Below are 22,774 nucleotides of genomic sequence, written 5' to 3' on the forward strand. Positions count from 1 at the left end.
CTAACTGAAGAATAAATGTCCAGTTTTCACTCTGTGCTTTTTCCAGGCCTGTGCTAATCAGGATGCTAGCTCATCAGGCTTTCAGACAATTAGCGATGAACATTTTGCTCTGGTTGTTCAATAACCTTCCCTTTCCTTTTCAATGCCTTCTCATTAGTAATCAAAAGAGAAACTGCATCAAAAAAGCTGAACATACAGTTATCTGACTCAAATGCCATGACTGGTTTGTGAATTACTCAAGAACCTGGGAGTATTTCACTTGGAAACCAGATGTGCTTGTAAAGATGTGCTTGTAACGATGAGAAAAGGGATGCACGCAGTTCAGGGGACTGATGGTGGAAAGGTCACGGGCTGCTTTCTTCTTGGCTACTTGCATCTCTCAGAGTGATGGAAACATGGTTCAGCTTTTAGGGACTGTGAGGGGTTGCTGAACTGCTTATTTTGACTCTCACTCCATTACAGAAGACACTATCATGTCAAAATTACTTTCACTATTTTTAGGAGAGAGAAGATTAGAGATTCAAGGCAGCCAATCAGTTCTCAAAGCAAATATATATACTATGGACTGTAACCAGCCTAGAAAGTAAAATAAGACCACAGGTGTAAGTATAAAGAACTGGCCATAAACTTTCTGTATAGTATAGTTATGCCAAAGCATACATTCCTGACTGGAGTAGATTTTTAGAATTATCATCACTACCATCAATATTTTCATCATCATCACCACCATCACCATATTTGGTATACATGAATGAGTACAGAAGGGCTTCCCTGATAGTTCTATTGATAAAGAATCTGCCTGCAATGCAGGAGATTGACCCGGGTCAATTCCTGGGTCAGGAAGATCTGCTGGAGAAGGGATAGGCTACTCACTCCAGTATTCTTGGGCTTCCTCTGTGGCTCAGCTAGTAAAGAATCCACCTGCAATGCAGAAGACCTGGGTTCAATCCCTGGGTTCAATCCCTGAGTTGGGAAGATCCCCTGGAGAAGGGAAAGGCTACACATTCCAGTATTCTGTCCTGGAGAATTCCATGGACTGTATAGTCTCTGGGGTCACAAAGAGTCGGACATGATTGAGCAACTTTCGTTTCCACTTTCAATGAGTACAGAACCTACATTGTATTTTGGAAATCTCAGGGATGCTGAAGACATTATTCTTTAAACTCATATGCATCTTTTAAAGTGCTTGTGTTAGACTTGATCTGCATATTGGACTTCTGGATTTCTGACAACTGATTTTTCTGAGTAGGGACTTTTCTGACTTGATTGTTCTGTTAAACTGGTAGATATGGCATGGTGTGGGTTGAACTGTATCCCCCAAGAAATAGTTTAAAATCCACACCTCCTGTATCTAAAAGCAATCTTATTTGGATATAGGGTCACTGTAGATATAATCAAGCTAAGCTGAGATCATACTGGACCAGGGCAGGGAAAGGGTGCTAAATCCAATGAGTGGTGTCCTTCTAAGAGGACATGTGAAGAGGCAGAGAGGTGCACAAGAAAGAACTCCATGTGAAGACCAAGGCAGAGATTGGAGCGATACAGTTGCAACCCAAGGAAGGCTTGCAGGATTGCTGGGAGAAACTAGGAGGGGCAAGGAAGGCTCCTTTCCTAGGGTCTTCAGAGGGAGCAGATTCTTAGGCATCCATGAATCAGAATTGTGAGCAAAGACATTTCTATTGTTTTAGGCCACCAAATTTGTGGTTATTATCATTGTAGCCCTAGAAAACTACTACATAGTGTGGATGAAGTTGAGCTCCATCTATAACTAGTTCGGTTCAGTTCAGTTCAGTTGCTCAGTCGTGTCCGACTCTTTGCGACCCCATGAATCGCAGCATGCCAGGCCTCCCTGTCCATCACCAACTCCCGGAGTTCACTCAGACTCATGTCCATTGAGTCAGTGATGCCACCCAGCCATCTCATCTTCTGTCATCCCCTTCTCCTCCTGCCCCCAATCCCTCCCAGCATCAGAGTCTTTTCCAATGAGTCAACTCTCACATCAGGTGGCCAAAGTACTGGAGCTTCAGGCTTTAGCATCATTCCTTCCAAAGAAATCCCAGGGCTGATCTCCTTCAGAATGGACTGGTTGGATCTCCTTGCAGTCCAAGGGACTCTCAAGAGTCTTCTCCAACACCACAGTTCAAAAGCATCAATTCTTTGGCACTCAGCTTTCTTCACAGTCCAACTCTCACATCCATACATGACCACTGGAAAAACCATAGCCTTGACTATACGGACCTTTGTTGGCAAACTAATGTCTCTGCTTTTAAATATGCTGTTTAGTGCTCGCTTCGGCAGCACATATACTAAAATTGGAACGATACAGAGAAGATTAGCATGGCCCCTGTGCAAGGATGATACGCAAATTTGTGAAGCGTTCCATATTTTTGTGATGGATTCATTTTGATATTTGGCAAAACTAATACAATTATGTAAAGTTTAAAAATAAAATAAAATTAAAAAAAAATAAATATGCTGTCTAAGTTGGTCATAACTTTCCTTCCAAGGAGTAAGTGTCTTTTAATTTCATGGCTGCAGTCACCATCTGCAGTGATTTTGGAGCCCCAAAAAATAAAGTCTGACATTGTTTCCACTGTTTCCCCATCTATTTCCCATGAAGTGATGGGACCAGATCTATAACTAAGCAGCCCCTTTTCAGGAGGACTAGAGGTCTTTTACATTCTTGGACTGTTTTATACTGCTTCTTATTCTTTACTGACTACCACTGTAGAAAAGAGAGAAATAGGGTGTTCTCAGAGGGAATAATATAGTAATTGTAATAATTATAATAATAATAATTTTACAGTAATAATTATAAAAATAATTGTAATAATAATTATTAATAGCTATTTATTTTAACTCTAATCTTATTTGCATCTATTATCTATTATTATTCCAATAGTTCAGAGGGACTCATGGGCATACACATCCTTTTATATTGGGTTTTTTTAGAAGCAGGCACTGAGACAAGGATTTGTGTGAAAGTGGTTTCTTTGGAGATAATCCAAGGAAGGGTTGAGAAGGGAATGGAGGCATGAAATAAGCAAGAGAAGGAAACAAATATACAGCAAGTCAGTCAGTTTAGCACTGGGATGTGATCATATTGGCAAGCTCTGGAGTACAATGTAGAATACCCCTCAGAATTACTCACTGGAGAAGGGGAGTTGGAAGACAAACACCTGTATTTTTGCCACAGATGCTCCTTTATTTGCTTCAAGATTTTTGTTCTTGTCTATGTCCTTAGAGGGTATGGTTTGCATTCTTAGAGTTTGCTTTTTACCTCTGTGAGTTTCACTTCTTAATCTTCACAGTTGAGTTCCAAAATCAGAACGGGAAGGACTTTTTAGGGATTAAAAACAAATAAAATTGAATGTAGTCTTCAGCTTCTGCCATGATAATGCTGGAACCTTCTAGCCTGTCACCTTTTCTGCATCATTTTGGAGGGAACTTTCCTCCTAGATTTGCCTCTTCATTATGTGCAGTTCAGAATGCCCAGAAGAGAGGAGATCCTCAAAAGTTAGCTTTGAGGTCAAAGGTCAACATGCCCTGAATCTGCTTAAAACATCGTAGTGTAATGCCTTTGAAGATTGAATTTGTAAACAACTGAATAGCTGTGGAAGCTAGTTGATCTTTTTAAAAATAAAAATTTCAGCCTTATTCTTAGTTGTTGAGTCAGAGTAGGTGCTTTAGAAATGTTTTAAGCTCTGGGTTTGATTTGGCAAGGAGAGTATTTTTAAAGTTAGTAAAAATTATGTAATTTTCTCTCTCACTACAGAAGTGATGAACAAGACCAGAGATTGCCTTTTTTTTTTTTTTTTTTTTGGTATTTACACAGAAAGACTTGCCCTACAGGAACATGCTGTCCCCAACCCAGAAGGCCTTTTGGGTATTACAAATTTTGCAAAAACTTCAAGGCATGCGGGAGAGGGAAGTTTTCTATCACCTTCAACAATAGTAAGTGGCAATGGAACACCTGTCAAATGAACCTGGCTTTCCTTCCAGCAGCAGCAGCAGCAGCAGCAAAACTTTCAAGGTGTGATGAATTATTATCCACCATCTGTTTTACAAAATGTTAATTCCTCTTGAACCAAAATTACAATCCAGCAAATGAGCTCTTAGCAAAGAAACAAGTCATCATTCATATGCAGCTATAGAGAAACCTTGAGCTGGAAATTATTAGCACAAATGCTTTGCCAGAAACAGTGGAATCTTATTAAAGACCAGAGAAAATGGGCAATTAGATAAGGAGACACAAAATAAGCAGTCAGTGATGGAAAGAAGGGAAACTAGTCGCTTCAGAGGTTAAACTAGAGGATGTAATTCTGCTTTATCCTTTAGAAAACAATTACTGACCATCTCTATAGAATTGTTCATGTGGTGTTTGTCCAGGGTTGCTGTGTAAGTGTGCCCCAGAGTTGTAAGATGTAGTTGTGCTGGGTTTTTCTATTCTATGACTGTAGTTAAGATTATTGTGTAGACAACTTATACCTAAAATCCATTCTTTATTTATATGTGATATGCAATTGAACTTGAGATGAATAGCATATTTGGGGGATATTTTATTTAAATAAATACATATCTAATATAATTCATAAATATATATTACTTTTTAGGAATTGTACAAAAGTTTTAGTTATTGATATTGACTAAGACTACTTTTCCTTATGAATTATGGATTATTCTATAGCCATATAAATAATATATACAGAGATCAACAGTAATACATTTTATATTAAACCATAAGATAATAGGTGATTTTTAATATAATGTGATTCACAAAATTCATTTGCAAATAAAATTTTATTATCAAATATCATTTGCTGATGCCTTTTAAAGTTGTAGATTTTTCAAAGTATAGATATTTTCAGTGTAGATTATTCAGGTATCTTGAATTTATTATCTAAATTGCTAAATATAATATGCAGTATATTTAGTAATTTTCCTTCAGCTATTTATTTGGCTATAAATCTTTGGTGTCTTAAATAAAACATATTTTTTCTCTTAAATTTTCCTGAACTCTGCATACCTCTCTTCTATTATGGATATATAACAGACATAAAAAGCAATACAATGAAAGTTGTCTAGGGACTGGACTATTTAATAATTGCTGAAATTTAAGATTGTTGCTGCTGCTGCTGTTCAGTTGCTAAGTCACGTCTGACTCTTTGCAACCCCATGGACTGTAGTCTTCTGTTATTGGGATTTCCCAGGCAAGAATATTGGAGTGGGTTGTCATTTCCTTCTCCACGGGATTTTCCTGACCCAGGGATCAAATCTGCATCTCATGCACTGGCAGGCAGATTACCACTGAGCCACAGGTTCTGAAAATTTGGGGAATGCAATCAGTTTGAGGTAAGGAACTAAAGAGGATATACTGGAAAATATAGGAGTGGGTCACAAGTATGGTTCTGAGATCCCTGATAAATTCATATGTGCATCTAATCCTATGTATACTCCATGGCTATGTTTATGTTTTGTTTTCATATCCCTATATATAGCTATCTATTTACAGTAATTCAAACAAGAGATAGCACATCTAATGGACTATAAACTATATTTTACATATCTAAAAATTTTTAAAGTCATGAATTCAGTACAATTAATTCCAATTTCTTTGTTCTTTGGATGTCTATCTGAGATGATGTTTGCTGATATTACTGTTTATTTTGGTGATAAATGAAGAGAATTAGATCTTCCTGGGAAGAATTGTCCTCCCACTCTTGGCTCTCCAAGTTTTTAGATTTCCTTTGTTCTACTCTGAACTTGAAGTTGTGAGATTGTTTGTTGAGAAGGCTTAATTAACATCATTTGGGTGCATTTGAATGGCACTGAAGCCCCTAGAGTATTTTTTTTTTTAAATATAACATTGTGTGTGTGTTTGCTGATCACACTATATCAATAATATAAAATTTAGTTACAGGACATTTGGGAGAAGTAAAAAATGTAAAGGAAAAAAATGAGTCATTCATAATCCCTATCATCCAAAAACAGCCACTATTAACATTTTGGTGCATATCCTTCCAAATATATAGTTTAAAAATTTTCAGACATAATAATTCTAAAGGCATGAATATGGTTACCACAGCAGTAATTATCATAAACTTCACGGGCTTGAGCTCCCTCCAGCATATGTAAGAATCTGAGCCCTCTTCAATACTGTGCCATGTTATTTTAGGCTGGCCAGGAGACACTCTTACGGCCTCATTTCAAGCATGTCATTCACACTCCATCACCTGCAAAACCACTTGGATGACAGCTCTTCAGTTGCCTTGATGTCATGGCCTGGTCTTCCTGGTGATCAGCCCCCATCCAAGAGTCCACAGAGAGTCACTTTAGAACAAAAATCATTTCTATTACCAAGGAAATTCCAAGGGATTTAGGAGCTTGAAGTCAGGCACTTCCATCACTCAAGAAATTATAACAGCCTTAGGAACTCTGTCTCAGGAACAAGGGCAGAAACCGACATATATATTTACTGTCATTCCATATTTACTCACACTGGTCTGACCTATTCAGAAAAGAACAGGTCTGCACCACCTATGAAGTTCTGAGTATACCTGTCCTGCCCAATCCTATTTATTTGCACACCTCAACTATCCCTCTGTGGTCCTATACTTCCTGTTCAGTAGCCTTCCCAAATCATGCCCTGGTTTTTTGCCAAGATGGCATTTGAGACTCTCCCTTGATTTCTGTTTACTTCATCTACATTTGTATCTTTTAATTTTAGTGGCAGCATGAGAAAGTGTTCCATTGTCTGGTTTCAGCCTCACTGAATTCTCTATTCATTTTACCAGCGTCCTTTCAGCCTCCTAAGACCGCAAATGCTTTGTGGTCTCCTCCTTTTTTATTGCATTGTTTTCCCCTAAAATCTTGCCAACTGTGGAAAATTATTGTATTTTTACTAACTAACTTGATATCCATCCTTTAACACTATAGATTTCTCTTCTGATCCGTGTTACTCAGACAAAAGAAAAAAAGAATGTTCACTGAGTGATTTGTTTTGAAAATCTCTTTGCTCCTTCTTATAAAATTGTATCAAATCATTGAAATCTCATTCAAAGGTCCTGCTTTACTATATATATTGAATAGTTTATGTAATAGATTCTTCTGCAACTTCACTTCTAAGATATAAAGTAAGAATTATAATGATGAAACATCTCATAAGGCTGTTATCAGCTTAAATGGGCTTACAGTATTACCTGGCACATACTATAAGTGCTTAATAATATCATTTAAATAACCGTTACTATTACTATTGCTATACTGCCTTTTTTTTGAGAGTGGCTTTATGTTTCAGTATGAATACACTGGGCTTACAAATGGGAGGAGGCTAGAACCCTTCAAGTAGAATCTATAGGGTATCAAAAGTAAATGACTGTCTTTTGTAATAACAATGAATTTAGATGGAAAATTTTATCTGCTTCAGTATATTCTGCACAATACTGGTTATTGTTTTCATGATGTTGAGCTCTCCTGTATCCTCGCTGTTGTGTATTTGTGTGCCCTTATGGAGGCCAGATCTCTTTGAGTTACAGTTGGTGTTCAGTTTTGTTAGTGGTAAGAGGGACATTTTAAAATCCTTTCTGAGAGTCATTGGGAATGGATTCCCCATTTTGTGGCATCATAAAATTTCCTATTGTTAAAAGATAAATTGAGCCATATTTAAAAATTTTAAGAGTTTATTTAAGCAAAAACTGATTAGAATCGAGCAGCACCCAATCTGGTGGATAGACAGAACCTCCGAGGAACTGTACAAAATGAAAGGCTTTTATAGGGCGAAGGGAGCAGGCACAAGGAAGTTCTGCTAGGACATAAAGCAGGTTGGTTATTGCAAGTTTACTTTTCTTTAGGGGATGGCAAGGGTCTATCTGGCAGGTTACTAGTGCTGATCAGGTAATTCCTGAGTGGTTCGTTTATGATTCCATTTCTGGTAGAGCCAAAACTGTAATTAACATAAGTCTCAGTTTACGGATGTGGGAGCTTAGCATAAGTGGTTCCATTTTGGGCCCGTTGTTTTATTTTTAACACTGTGTAACGCCATTAAACCTGAGATCTGCAGCTGATGAGCCCTACTGTCTATGTTCACTATCTTTTGCTTTCCGAAAGTGCTGCATAATAATAATATATTTTCACCAGATTAGGAGGCTGTTACCAACTGTGCAGCTGGCAGGAGGCAAAAGAACAAGCCTGGAAGTCAACCATCCAGAGTTGCTTTTCACTTATGAGGAAGTCATAAAACAAAGCAAGGGATGCAGTGTGCATACAGTTATGAGAAAAACATAGAGACAATTCCATGTGTCCTCAGTGAGGGATTACAGGTCCTCTGCTCCTCCCAAAGGGGAGCTCCTCAAGGACAGGAGACCTGACGTAAGCATCTTCATAGCTTTGTGCCTGTCTAATTGTAATCAGATGCTTCCCATTGACCTGAATTTGTGGCAAGGCACTTACTTGGCCTTCTCAAATTCCCATCAGAGCCTGAGGAGTAGGCAGTGATAGACTCAATTAAAGAGCCAGAATAGAGGAGATCTGGGTGGTTAAACAGAGAGTGGCAGAATGGGAATCCGGGTTCAGGTCTGCTGACCACAGGACCCTGATGGGCAGGTGGCAGGGTCCTTGAGCTGGGCTGCCTGGCTCAGATCCTGACTTGGTCACTCACTAGCTGTGTGAATTTAGGCCGACCATGTAATCTCTCTGCTTCTCCATTCCCAAGATGTAAAATGGGGATGATAAATATATTAACCTCATAGCAGTGTTATCAGCTGAAGTTTATAGTATTGCCTAGCACATACTAAGTATTCAAGAAATATCAGCTGAAATAACTACTACTGTATTACCATTCTCTAAGTGGATTTTATATTTTAGTTTGAGGGCACTGGACTCAGTAGGGAGCTAGAACTTTGAAAACAGATTCTGCAGGGTATGAAATATAACATTACTGCTTGACCTCCTTTAGTATCTCTTAGTATTTTTCTTGCCATTACATTTGGATTTCTGGCTCAGTTTGAGTCATCCCCTAAAAAGAGACAGAATGTACTAAAATTCTACCTGGATAACAGTTTCAACGCTAAACAGTATGTCTGTCCATAGGAAGTCATACAAAGTCAAGGAAAATTTCATTTTAAGAGTAGAACTGATCCCACAAAGGAAAAGCATAGTGGTGACACGTATTTGCTAACTTTTGGAGGGAGTTCCATTCCTCAAGATAAATATATGATTCTGAATATTTTAATTCATCAAGATTTTCATTTTATAAAATACTGAATAAATTAGTATTTTCTAGGCAGAGAAGCTCATGGAAACCCAGTACTTCTAATTTAATTTCCTTTCTTTAAATAGTTGTTGGATAAATATTAAAATGAAAATATTCTTTTCTTTTAAGCAGGGAAGGGATTTATATTTATTGCATTTCTTCCTTGACCAGATTAAGGACAAGATTTTATCCTTCCAGTTCACTACTCAGTGGTGAATCTGGAGACATATGGTATTGATCATCTCTTTTAGGGTTTACAACTGTTCTGTGGGTGTGCTTGGGTATTAAGAGAATGTGGGGGCAGTGGGAGAGGTTGCCGTGTTTTTCATATTTTGTCTCTTTCATTAGAAAAACATTTTTAGAAGTGCACAGATATTTTGTACTTTTCAAAGACATAAAAAGTAATCTTCATATCCAGAAAAAGTACATTTGGGAAAAATACATAACCAGCTATGGCTTTTTGAAATGAATTTTAGAAATTGCCTTGTGCATTCAGGTTTCTTGTGCTGTAAAGTTACCCTTTCTCCCCCACCCCCCTTTCTGTATACTGTGGAAAAGAAAGGAAAGGGATCACTATTAGCAGCTCGAACTTAAGGGGTAGGTTGTTAGGCTCCACTTCCTTGACTGCTGCGTATCTGCACATATTATTTGGAATTCTGCTGGGAAAAGTTGTCTGTCCTCCCCAAATTATTTTTTTTATTCAGTCACTTACATCATCAGGGATTAGTGTGTGCTCATGCATATTTATATTTTGAGTTATAAACTAATAGTACTTTATTAATTTGGTTGCTCAAATTTTTCCAGGTTTGTTGCTCAAAGTTCTATTGGGAACCCTTTCATTTGGCTCCTAGATCCCTTTGACATACCTACATGATTGTTATTTATTATTACTCTTTTCTTCTGTAAAGCATTTCCTTACTTGCTGATAGTGCAAGATATTCCAGGCTCATCTTGTATATTTCCTGCCCCATCCTAGAATCAGCCATTTCTTCCAGGGGCCCTATTGCTTTCTTTTTTTTTTTTTTTTTTTCTGAAGGACAATGTTAAAAGCAATATCTGGGCACTGAATGTGTTCCCCAAGGAGCAGTTGGCTCTCACAGCTGAAAGAACAGGAGATTAATGTGTGTATTCTAATCTACATATATACACCTATCAGAAAACTACTGTGTATGTAACCAACTGTATCTATATGATAAAATTGGTCTAATGAGTTCATACTGATGTTTCAAACTCTATTATTTCATAGATCATTCTACTTTTCTCCCTTTGCTTATCTCTAAGGTTCCACTTCCCCCTTCTGTCATCTGTTTACTTAATTTTTCACTTCTGGCATTCACATACTGTGCTTTCAGAATTGTTAACCCATACTCTAATGGTATGTACAGTTTCTATGATCTTTAACCCTTACAGACTCCATTCATTTCCAGAATTATTTAGGTTGCCACTTTATTCCCCTACTAATGTTGCTTCATATAATGAAGTTACTTCATATATTTGTAAGACATTTAGATTCTTTTGCCACATCCTTCAATCTCTATTGGATCCTGCTGCTGCTGCTGCTAAGTCGCTTCAGTCGTGTCCGACTCTGTGCGACCCCAGAGACGGCAGCCCACCAGGCTCCCCCATCCCTGGGATTCTCCAGGCAAGAACACTGGAGTGGGCTGCCATTTCCTTCTCCAATGCATGAAAGTGAAAAGTGAAAGTCAAGTCGCTCAGTCGTGTCAGACTCTTCGCGACCCCGTGGACTGCAGCCTACCAGGCTCCTCCGCCCATGGGATTTTCCAGGCAAGAGTACTGGAGTGGGGTGCCATTGCCTTCTCCCCTGTTGGATCCTACTACCTCCTAAATTGATTTTTAAACAATTGTACATAAATTGAAGTTTGCTCATTATGCTATAAAGTTCCATGTTGTTGTTTAGTTGCTAAGTCGTGTCCAACTCTTTCGGGACCCCATGGACTGTAGCCTTCCAGACTCCTCTGTCCTTGGGATTTTCCAGGCAAGAACACTGGAGTGGGTGGCCATTTCCTTCTCCAGAGGATCATCCCAACCCAGTGTTTGAACCTGCATCTGCTGCATTGGCAGGTGGATTCTTTACCTCTGAGCCACCAGGGAAGTTCGATGGTTTTTGTCAAATGCTTTATGTTTTGCATTCAGCATTACAGTATGACACAAAATAGTTCTACTACCCTAAAAAGTAACTCTATTCAATTACCTCCTCCCTCTGAGTCCTTGGCCACTCATACACTTACCATTTTTATAATTTTACCTTCTTCAGATTATGCCAAAGCCTTTGACTGTGTAGATCACAACAAACTGTGGAAAAATTCTTCAAGAGATGGAAAAACTGGACCACCTTAACTGCCTCCTGAGAAATCTATATGCAGGTCAAGAAGCAACCGTTAGAACTGAACATGGAACAGCAGACTGGCTCCAAATTGGGAAAGGAGTACATCAAGTCTGTATATTGTCACCCTGCTTATTTAGCATCATGCAGAATGTCAGGCTGGATGAAGTACAAGCCAAAATCAGGATTGCTGGGACAAATATCAATAATCTCAGATATGCAGATGACAACACCTTTATGGCTGAAAGTGTAGAGGAACTAAAAAGCCTCGTGATGAAAGTGAAAGAGGAGAGTGAAAAAGTTGGCTTAAAACTCAAAGTTCAAAAAACGAAGATCATGGCATCCAGTCCCATCGCTCCATGGCAAATAGATGGAGAAAGTGGGAACAGTGAGGACTTTATTTTCTGGGCTCCAAAATCACTGCAGATGGTGATGCAGCCATGAAATTAAGATGCTCGCACCTTGGAAGAAAAGCTATGACCAACCTAGACAGCATATTAAAAAGCAGAGACATTTCTTTGATGACAAAGGTCCATCTAGTCAAAGCTATGGTTTTTACAATAGTCGTGTATGGATATGAGAGTTGGACTTTAAAGAAATCTGAGTGCTGAAGAATTGATGCTTTTGAACTGTGGTGTTGGAGAAGACTCTTGAGAGTCCTTTGGACTGCAAGGAGATCCAACCAGTCCATTCTAAAGGAAATCAGTCCTGAATATTCATTGGAAAGACTGATGCTGAAGCTGAAACTCCAGTACTTTTGCCACCTAATGCGAAGAACTGACTCATTTGAAAAGACTCTGATGCTGGGAAAGATTGAAGGCAGGAGGAGAAGGGGATGACAGAGGATGAGATAGTTGGATGGCATCACTGACCAGATGGGCATAAGTTTGAGCAAGCTCCAGGAGTTGGTGATGGACAGGGAAGCCTGGCATGCTGGAATCTGTGGAGTCACAAAGAGTCGGACACGACTAAGAGACTGAACTGAACTGAACTGAACCTTCTTCAGGCTGTCATATAATTGGAATCACACAGTATTTAGCTTTTTCTGATTGATTTTTATATGCATCAGTATGCATTGAAGATTCATCTGTGTCTCTTTGTGGCTTGATTCAGTTCAGTTCAGTTCAGTTGCTCAGTTGTGTCCGACTCTTTGTGACCCTGTGAACTGCAGCATGCCAGGCCTCCCTGTCTATCACCAACTCCCAGAGTTTACCCAAACCCATGTCCACTGAGTCAGTGATGCCATCCAACTATCTCATCCTCTCTTGTCCCCTTCTCCTCCTGCCCTCAATCTTTCCCAGCATCAGGGTCTTTTCAAATAAGTCAGCTCTTCGCATCAGGTGGCCCAAGTACTGGAGTTTCAGCTTCAACATCATCCTTCCAATGAACACCCAGGACTGATCTCCTTTAGGATGGACTGGTTGGATCTTCTTTTAGTCCAAGAGACTCTCAAGAGTTTTCTCCAACACCACAGTTCAAAAGCATCAATTCCTCGGCGCTCAGCTTTCTTTATAATCCAACTCTCACATCCATCCATGACCACTGGAAAAACCATAGCCTTGACTAGACAGACCTTTGTTGACAGAGTAATGTCTCTGCTTTTTAATATGCTGTCTAGGTTGGTCATAACTTTCCTTCCAAGGAGTAAGCATCTTTTAATTTCATGGCTACAGTCACCATCTGCAATGATTTTGGAGCCCAGAAAAATAAAGTCAGCCACTGTTTCCACTGTTTCCCCATCTATTTGCCATGAAGTGAAGGGACCAGATGCCATGATCTTCGTTTTCTGAACGTTGAGCTTTAAGCCAACTTTTTCACTCTCCTCCTTCACTTTCATCAAGAGGCTCTTTAGTTCTTCTTCACTTTCTGCCATAAGGGTGGTGCCATCTGCATGTCTGAGGTTATTGATATTTCTCCTGGCAATCTTGATTCCGGCTTGTGCTTCATCCAGCCCAGCGTTTCTCATGATGTACTCTGCATATAAGTTAAATAAGTAGGGTGACAATATACAGCCTTGATGTACTCCTTTTCTTATCTGGAACCAGTCTGTTGTTCCATGTCCAGTTCTAACTATTGCTTCCTGACTTTTATCCAGGTGTCTCAAGAGGGAGGTCAGGTGGTCTGGTATTCCCATCTCTTTAAGAATTTTTCACAGTTTACTGTGATCCACACAGAGGCTTTGACATAGTCAATAAAACAGAAATAGATGTTTTTCTGGAACTCTCTTGCTTTTTCAATGAGCCAGCAGATGTTGGCAATTTGATATCTGTTTCCTCTGCTTTTTCTAAAACCAGCTTGAACATCTAGAAGTTCATGGTTCACGTATTGTTGAAGCCTGGCTTGGAGAATTTTAAGCATCACTTTACTAGCATGTGAGATGAGTGGCTTGATAGCTCTTTTCTTTTCATTATTGAATAACGTTTCATTTGATGCATACTAGTTTGTTTATCTATGCTAATAGAAGGCATCTTGGTTGCTTCCAGTTCTTATTGATTATGAATAAAGCTATATAAACTTTCATATGTACTTGACTCATTGGAAAAGACCCTGATTGTGGGAAAGATTGAGGACAGGAGGAGAACAGGGCAACAGAGGATGAGATGATTGGGTGGCATCATTGACTCAATGGACATGAGTTTAAGTAAACTCTGGGAGATAGTGAAGGACAGGGAAGCCTGGCATGCTGCAGTCCATGGAGTCGCAAAGAGTCAGACACACCTTAGCAACTGGAAGGTAACAACAACGCTTTCAAATCAGTTAGGAAAATGCTTATAAATGAGGTTGCTGAATTGCATGGTAGGGCTACATTTAGTTTTGTGGGAAACTGAACTCTCTGCCAGTCTGTCTTCCAAAGTGGCTGTACCATTTTTCATTCCCCTAAACAATGAATGAGAGTTCCTGTTGCTCCATACCTCACCAGTCCTTGGTATTGCCAGCTTTTGGTTTTAGTTACTCTAATACATGTTTAGTGGTATCATATTGTCATTTTAATTTGAATTTGCCTGATGACGAATGATGTTGAGAATCTTTTCATGCACTTATTTGCCATCTGTAATTTTCTTTGGGGCATTGTTCAGATCTGTTTCCCATTTTTTGACTGAGGGTTTTGCATTTGTGTTGGCTTTTAAGACATCTTTGTATATTTTGGATACAAATCCTTAATCAAATACATGTTTTGCAAATATTTTTTTCCTTATCTGTGGTTTTTCTTTTCATTCTCTTAAGAGTAGCCTCACCAAAGGATACAGCTTTTAATTTTAATAAAGCCCATTTTATCAGCTTTTTGTTTTGTGGATTATGCTCTTGGTGCTGTGTTAAAAAACTTATCACCAAACCTAACATTGTGCAGTTACTCCCATGTTTTCTTTGGTAAGTTTTATAATTTTGCATCTTACATTTAGATTTATTATATATTTTGAGTTACTTTTTGTGTAAAATGTAAGATCTGTTTCTAGGTTTATTTATTTATTTATTTATTGCATATTCACATCCAATTGTTCTGGCACCATTTATTGGAAAGATTGCTCTTTTTCATTGAATTCTTTTTGTTCCTTTGACCAAGTTCAGTTGACTATATTTGTGTGGGTCTAGTCTGGGCTTTATTCTACTCCATTGTGCTATGTATCTTTTTGCTGAGATGATGCTGTTTTTATTACTGTGTCCTTAAAATAGGTCTTTAAATAGAGTAATGTTAGTCCTCCAACATTGTTCCTCTTCTCCCTCTTCCTCTCCATCTTCTTTTTCCTCTCTTTCTCCTCCGCACCCCTTCTCCTTCTTGGTATTATGTTCATTGTTCAAGGTCTTCTGTCTTTCCATATAAACTTTAGAATCAGTTTGTTGATAGCTACAAAATAGTTTGCTGGTATTTTGATTACGATTGCATTATATCTGTAGATCAAGTTGGGAAGAATTGACATCCTAATTAACAGTATTGAGTCTACAAGTCCATGAACATGGACTATTGCTCCATTTACTTAGATCTTCTTTCATTTTTTATCACTCTTTTCTGTTTACAGGTCCTGCACAGACTTTGTTAGATATAAATGGAAGTATTTAATCTTGGAGGGATTCTACTCTAAATGGTGCTGTCTTACTAATTTCAAATTCCACTTGGTTATTTCTGGTATGTATAAAGGAAAGTAATTGACTTTTGTGTATTAGCTTCATATCTTGTGACTTTGCCAAACTTGCTTATTAGTTTCAGAAGTCTTTTGATAATTCTTTGAGATTTTCTGCCCAGATAATCTGTGAATAGAGATAGTTTCAATCTGTATACCTTTTATTTCTTTTTCTTGTTTTATTCCACCAGCTAGTACTTATTGGATAACATTGAATTGAAATGATGAGAGAGAAATCCTCGTCTTATTTTCAGTTTTGGGAAGCGAGTAGCCAGTATTTATTTCACCATTAAATATTATGTTATCATATGTGTTTGGGAGATGTTATCAAATTGAGGATGTTCTCCTTCATTCCTAGTTTGCTGAATGTTTTAAAATCATGAATGGATTGGATTTTTGTCAAATGCCCGTCTGTGTCAGTTGGCATAACAACATGATTTTTACTCTGTAGCCTATTTATTAGGTGGATTATATTGATTGATTTTCAAGTGTTGAACCAGCTGTGCCTACTAGAAATAAATACCACTTGGTTATGCTGTATAATTCTTTTTAAACATTGTCAGATTCAATTTGGTAATATTTTGTTGGGGATTTTTATCTCTATATTCATGAGAAATGTTTGTCTGTGGTTTTTGTTTCTTGTACCATCTTTCTGTGCTTCTGGTATTACAGTAGTGCCGGCTTCATAGAATGAATTAACAAATATTCTCTCCTCTTCTATTTCTTTTAGGAGATGAGTATCATATCTAAGTCTGTTTCTGATGCTTGCTTTCTCTCCTCAGAGTATTTCTTCCTGCCTTTTGGTGCACCTTGGAATTTTTTGTTGGAAGCTGTACATGTTTTATTGGATAATAGAAGCTGGGGGAAATAGGCCTTCACTGTGATAATATATGTTAACATAGAGTTGGGCTGTATTTGCTCTTGTTGCTCTTGATAAAGGTACCAGACACTTTGAGTTCCTCTGGTACCCTGCTTTCATTTCCCCTCTTGACTTTACATTTCCCTAAGTCCTTCTCCTCCTAGAGAATTTGTGTCTTGCAGCTTTTCAGCTATAATCCACTGATATCACACTGAGAATCCCTGATATGATATTTTATGGGTCTGTGTTTATGGCGTGGGATACTCACAAATTTTTTTAATAGCTTTTCCTCTTTCCCCTACCTCCCTTAGATGAGACAGGAAGGCTGTCAGGGCTGGAGTCCCAGGGCTCTGAAACAAGCTCTGGTAATCTTTTATTTGGGGGAGTAGGCCTTTGTTCGGGAGAAGGCAATGGCAACCCACTCCAGTACTCTTGCCTGGAAGATCCCATGGGCGGAGGAGCCTGGTAGGCTGCAGTCCATGGGGTCGCGAAGAGTCAGGCACGACTAAGCGACTTCACTTTCACTTTTCACTTTCATGCATTGGAGAAGGAAATGGCAACCCGCTCCAGTATTCTTGCTTGGAGAATCCCAGGGACAGAGGAGCCTAGTGGGCTGCCGTCTATGGGATCGCACAGAGTTGGACACGACTGAAGCGACTTAGCAGCAGGCCTTTGTTATATAGAAGATTCTGGATGTACTTCACAAGGATTCTTTTCTTCCTACTAGAAACACAAGTGTTACTAGTTTATAGCTCCAATGGCCTCTGCTATAGCTAGGCAGATTTTGACTGTGACCCCTTGGATTTGCTGGTTTCTTCAGATTTGGTTGTGGTGGTTTGCCCTGCAAAGCTCAGTTCTTTCATGGGTTTAAGAAAAGTTATTAGCTTTTTCAGCTTGTTCAGCTTTTTCTTGTTGTAAGGATGGGGCAAAGATTCTAAGTTTTTTACATGTTATGGCTGAAACTGCTAGTCCATTCTCAATGACCTGTTAGTTTATTCTATTAACCTCTAATTTGTTGTTTCTTAATAAGGTATGGCATTTCCCTGCCATGTCTTACGCATTGTTTCATCCCTCACTTCCAGCTCCGCACTGCCCATGTACACATACTGTACTTGTCCTCTGAGGACCTCTCTGAGAATTTCTTTTCTGTCTTGGCTTTTGTTATCTCTTAGTTTTTTGTTAATTTTTTGATTCATCTTGAATTTATTTTGGTTGAAGGAGTGAGTTAGCATCTACATTTTTTGTTTTGCCCAGTGCCAGGCCATTTTTTTTTGGATAAATCTATCTTTTCCCTGATGATATAAAATACTTTTACTTTTTATATACTAAATTAAAAATATATTTGATCTCTTTCTGAACTCTCAAGTTTGTTCTATTGATCTGTCAGTTTACTCCTGTGTCAATACCAACATCTTTTTTTTTTTTTTTTTTTGCCAAATATCAAAATGAATCCACCACAGGTATACATGTGTTCCCCATCCTGAACCCTCCTCCCTCCTCCCTCCCCATACCATCCCTCTGGGTCGTCCCAGTGCACCAGCCCCAAGCATCCAGTATCGTGCATTGAACCTGGACTGGCATCTCGTTTCATACATGATATTTTACATGTTTCAATGCCATTCTCCCAAATCTTCCCACCCTCTCCCTCTCCCACAGAGTCCATAAGACTGTTCTATACATCAGTGTCTCTTTTGCTGTCTCGTATACAGGGTTATCATTACCATCTTTCTAAATACCAACATCTTAATGTAAGTTTCATAGTGTGGTGAGAAAAATACGGTATTTTTAAAATAGTAATTCATTAATAGTATACATTATGTTAAGAATAACTGATGAACTGACATATTTATAATATTTATTTTGCTTCTCTATGAACAGGTATCTTTTTATTTTGTACAATTCATATTGTACTGTATCTCTTAGTAGAATTAAAATTTTTTTTCACATAGACCCAATATACTTCTTATATTTTTTTAACTGTTTTATCTTTTCTTTGTATTTTCTTGGCAGTAATTATTTGTATATAAGAAAGCAATCAATTTGGGGACATTAATTTTGTAACCAAAGATTTTACTGCATTATCTCTTTGTGTCTAATAGCTTTTTAGTTATGTCTCTTGGGTTTATGGTTATAAAACCATATCATTTTCAAGTAATGATAATTTTGTATTTTCCTTTCTATTTTTTGCCTCATTTATTTCTCTTGCTTAATGACAATGGCCAATCTTTTTTTAGAAAAATATTAACTAATAGAACACACTTCATTGTAATAAACTTTTTTCTTAATCACACTTATCTCATTGTCTTGTTAAACTGTAAAATCCTTGGTGTAAGGACTTTTATTCCTAATGTTTAAAATAACACAGGCATAAAAAATAGGTACTCAATAGGCAGCTATTGAATGATCTAGGCAGGATAAGATAAACTAGGCTGAGCTGAGGTACCCCACTCAAATACCTTAGCCTATATAAAGTGAGTATTCCCAAATGCCAAGTGTGTGCTGGAGATAGCTAGATTACCTCTTCATTCATCACACCCATGAAAGTCTGGTTTGAGTCCTATACCTAGAACCTATGATTTTTTTTTTTTTGGGGGGTATTTTGGAGAAGGAAATGGCAACCTACTCCAGTAAGTACTCTTGCCTGGAAAATCCCATGGACGGAGGAGCCTGGTGGGCTGCAGTCCATGGGGTCGCTAGGAGTTGGACACGACTGAGCGAATTCACTTTCACTTTTCACTTTCATGCATCGGAGAAGGAAATGGCAACCCACTCCAGTGTTCTTGCCTGGAGAATCCCAGGGATGGGGGAGCCTGGTGGGCTGCCGTCTATGTGGTCCCACAGAGTCGGACACGACTGAAGCGACTTAGCAGCAGCAGCAGCATAGTTGCTTTACAATGTTGTATTAATTTCTGCTGTATAAACAACGTGAATCAGCTATATGTATACATATATCCCCCCGTTAGATTCCACCCCCCTCTTCCTGGCGTCCCACCTATCTCACCACAGAGCACTGAACTGAGCTCCTGTGCTATACAGCAGGTTCCCATTAGCTATTGTTTTGCATATACATCAATCCCAGTCTCCCAGTTCATCCCACCCCAACCCCCACAGTGTCCACCTGTTCATCTTCTATGTCTTCGTCTCTATTCCTGCCCTGCAAATAGGTCATCTGTACCATTTTTCTAGATTCCACATATATACAGTGAAACATTACTCCGCCATAAAAAGCAATGATATTGGGTCCTTTGTAGAGACGTGATGGACCTAGAGGCTGTCATAGAGTGAAGTAAGTCAGGAAGAGAAAAACTAACATTGTACGTTAGTTCATATGTGTAGAACCTATGATTTTTGACCACAGTTGAACCTTTAACATGGACAGAGAAGCCTGGTGGACTACAACCCATGGGGTCACAAAGAGTGGGACATGACTGAGCATGCGTGCATGAACCTTCAAGGAGCTGTGTCCTTTGGGCCTGCCTCAGTTTGGCTGGAGTGAGGGAATACTCCTGCCCAAGCTCAGTCTTTTAAGCACAACTGCCCTGAAAGACAGAACTTTAAATTTTTAAAGGTGGTGTATACAGAGAAGCAGCAGATGAGAAGCCAAAGAGCTTTGCAGATTCTACCTGCCATCCTGTAGCAGAAGTCTCATGACAGCCTCACAGAAGCAGCAGGAACCTTCCAGTTTCCTGGTCTTGTGTTGTGGGTTGGAAGATGGAGGCAGAAACTTGACATTTCTATGCATAGTAAGCATCAAGATTTTTGAAGAAAACGGAGAGGCAGACTTATCTACAAGGCAGCTTTGAGAGCTCCATCAGTGGGGCCTGCCTGGAAAATGGTCAGGGAAACGGAATGTCAGCAATAGAAATGTGAAAAAGATAGCTCCTGGTTGGAATGGGAGCAGAGTGAGAAAAACAAGTGCAGTAAACAAGCCAAAGACACCTGTCTGTATTCTTGGGTTATGCGCAGGAGCCAAAGTAGTTAATGACTGCTCAAATTATGGGCAGACTTGAAACCCAAAGCCTTTGGCTTATAGACTGATGGACAAATGTCTCTGGCTCAGTGTTGGCTCCTACAACCCTAATATGGTGGCTCAAGAATATCGTGCTCTCCTTTTCAACTCTATTCCAGTAAGTCCTTTATCATGCGTCCCTATTTCAGAGAAAATTGCTTCTAACTTTTCCATTAGAAAAATGAATATTATGATGGATTTCATTTTTCCATTGAAGCTAATTGACTGTGGGCAATAATATTAAGCAAAAGCAGAGGGATGTTGTTCACAAATTGCCACAGGGAAGCAGAGATCACAGCTCATTTGAGGAACTGAGGCTTCTGATTAGGTGTGCTACTTGAGAGGCAGGTTGCTTCTCAGTGCCCAGCAACTTATCCCCAAATGGGGTTTGTGCATTTGTTTGTTCATTCATTAATCCATTCATTCTTTCATGAAAATTTTTTTGAGGTATATCATGAACAGAACTATGGATTCAAAGACGAGTAGACCATCTTCAGGCTGGAGTGGAGATCATCTTCAGGATAATGTGCTTTTCTTTATTTAGTATGTAAAAATCATTTTTGATCATGAATGTCTATGGACAACTTAAGGAAGTGATGATTCCTCTTCCCAGGAGAAGACACATAAGCCCCTAATTTTCCACACAGTTTCAGGGGATGCACAGCTATCGGATGCATGTCCATGGAGCCCCGCTGGTTGAGAACTCCACTAGGTCTACAACAGACATCAGGATCGATGGCAGAAGAGGTGAACTTCACACATGAGTGTAGTGAAGGTCATGGTCTCTGACCAAGCCTCTCTTTGACAGCTCATCCACTTTTGTAACCCATCTGTCCCTGTTTCTTTTTTCATTTGAAGTCTTAAAAGTTTCCATCTCTGTAGTAGTGTAATATTACTGAACACTGGTGAGGGTCTAGTTGAGGAGGGACACTGATTGTTTTGTAATATTGCCAGTTGGCAGGCTGTGTTTCTACAGGAGTATTCCACCCCTGGAAAGCCGATGAGATTCTGGTTGGATCCATCCACAGTCTTGCCTAGGATTCCATGACTTGTTAATGGCAGAGCCTGAACACAGAATTCCTGATTCTCAGGTCAGTGCCTTTATCACTGGCTTATTTCTTATTTTAAACCCTGTCCCATCTTTGGTTCTATCTTTTGGCCTGAAAACTCCATGTAAGGTCTGCTAGGCACTTTTTCTGAAGAAGAGATAAGAATTTATTTGACAGAGTTGTTAGACACAAATATGGAGTTAGTGAGTTATTTTCCTGATTAAAATGAATATGTTAATACAGTGTTCAACATCTCCCCATCATACACAATTTCAAAGCACCCCCAAAGTATCTCAAAAGAAGCATTTTGTCTTATTTAAGAGATAAAATTAAAAAAAAAAAATTGTGGTCCTAGATGAAAGCAATTTTTTTTCTTTTTTGGAAAAGATGGTTTTCTGAACAGAGCTTTCCTTGTTGTGATGTAGGCCACCAGTGTTGCCTAAATAGGACAGAAAAATGCAGAAGTTAGGAAGTAAATGCTGACAGACTCACAACCTCAGGGGCCAAATGGCAGTACAATGATTTCTCACATATTTTAACTTTCAAAAGACCCTAGAGAGTGCTTTTATTGCACATTTTATGGAGCCATCTGTCTTTTTACCAGAGATAGTATATGTTCAAAACTTTAAATAATATTTTTCCCCTGTGTCAAAGGACCAAAATCTTTACAAATTGTAGTCTCTATCTAGTAGGAAATTCACATGGTTCACAGTGGAAGAAAGAGTCTTGGCACAGCCCTAGAAGCTTGGTGCATCTGCTGCCATGGAAACAGCACACGGTAGGCATTTCTCGTTACATGTGTCTTCCTAGCTCAGCCAAGAATAATCAGTGCCGTAAATCATCTTAGGTGATATATATCCTTTTAGGAATTTTCCTTTGGTGTCATTTAAAGTTCATTATACTTCAATTGAGACTTTGTAAAGAGGAAGGCTTCCTCCAAATTCATATTTTGCAGCTTGAGAGGAAGAGTGAGGGGCAAGATATGAAGGAACAGCATTTTGCATGGGGTAAAGCACTATGGCAACTATGTGAAAGAAGTGGTTTAAGTCTTAAGAAAGTCTAAATATAACCACTAACTCAGACACTTATAAGTCTAAGGATATGTGAATATAAAGTACATAGGACTTGATAAAGGAAAAGCATTT

At 38.8% G+C, this 22,774-nt stretch overlaps 1 long non-coding RNA gene and 1 other non-coding gene across 2 annotated transcripts in view; both read left to right on the plus strand.

The window, feature by feature from the left end:
* LOC138984417 (uncharacterized) overlaps nucleotides 1-15,705 on the plus strand; it is a 67,988-nt gene extending 52,283 nt beyond the window's left edge. Inside the window, exon 3 of the long non-coding RNA XR_011461686.1 lies at nucleotides 15,611-15,705. This is a non-coding gene — a long non-coding RNA (uncharacterized lncRNA). The remainder of the gene's footprint in view (nucleotides 1-15,610) is intronic.
* LOC138984535 (U6 spliceosomal RNA) lies at nucleotides 2,283-2,389 on the plus strand. The gene has a single exon (XR_011461821.1). It is a non-coding gene; the product is annotated as a U6 spliceosomal RNA (small nuclear RNA).
* Nucleotides 15,706-22,774: the final 7,069 nt, after the last annotated feature.

The sequence above is a fragment of the Bos mutus genome, chromosome 21 (assembly GCF_027580195.1).
Source record: "Bos mutus isolate GX-2022 chromosome 21, NWIPB_WYAK_1.1, whole genome shotgun sequence".
Lineage (NCBI taxonomy): Eukaryota > Metazoa > Chordata > Mammalia > Artiodactyla > Bovidae > Bos > Bos mutus.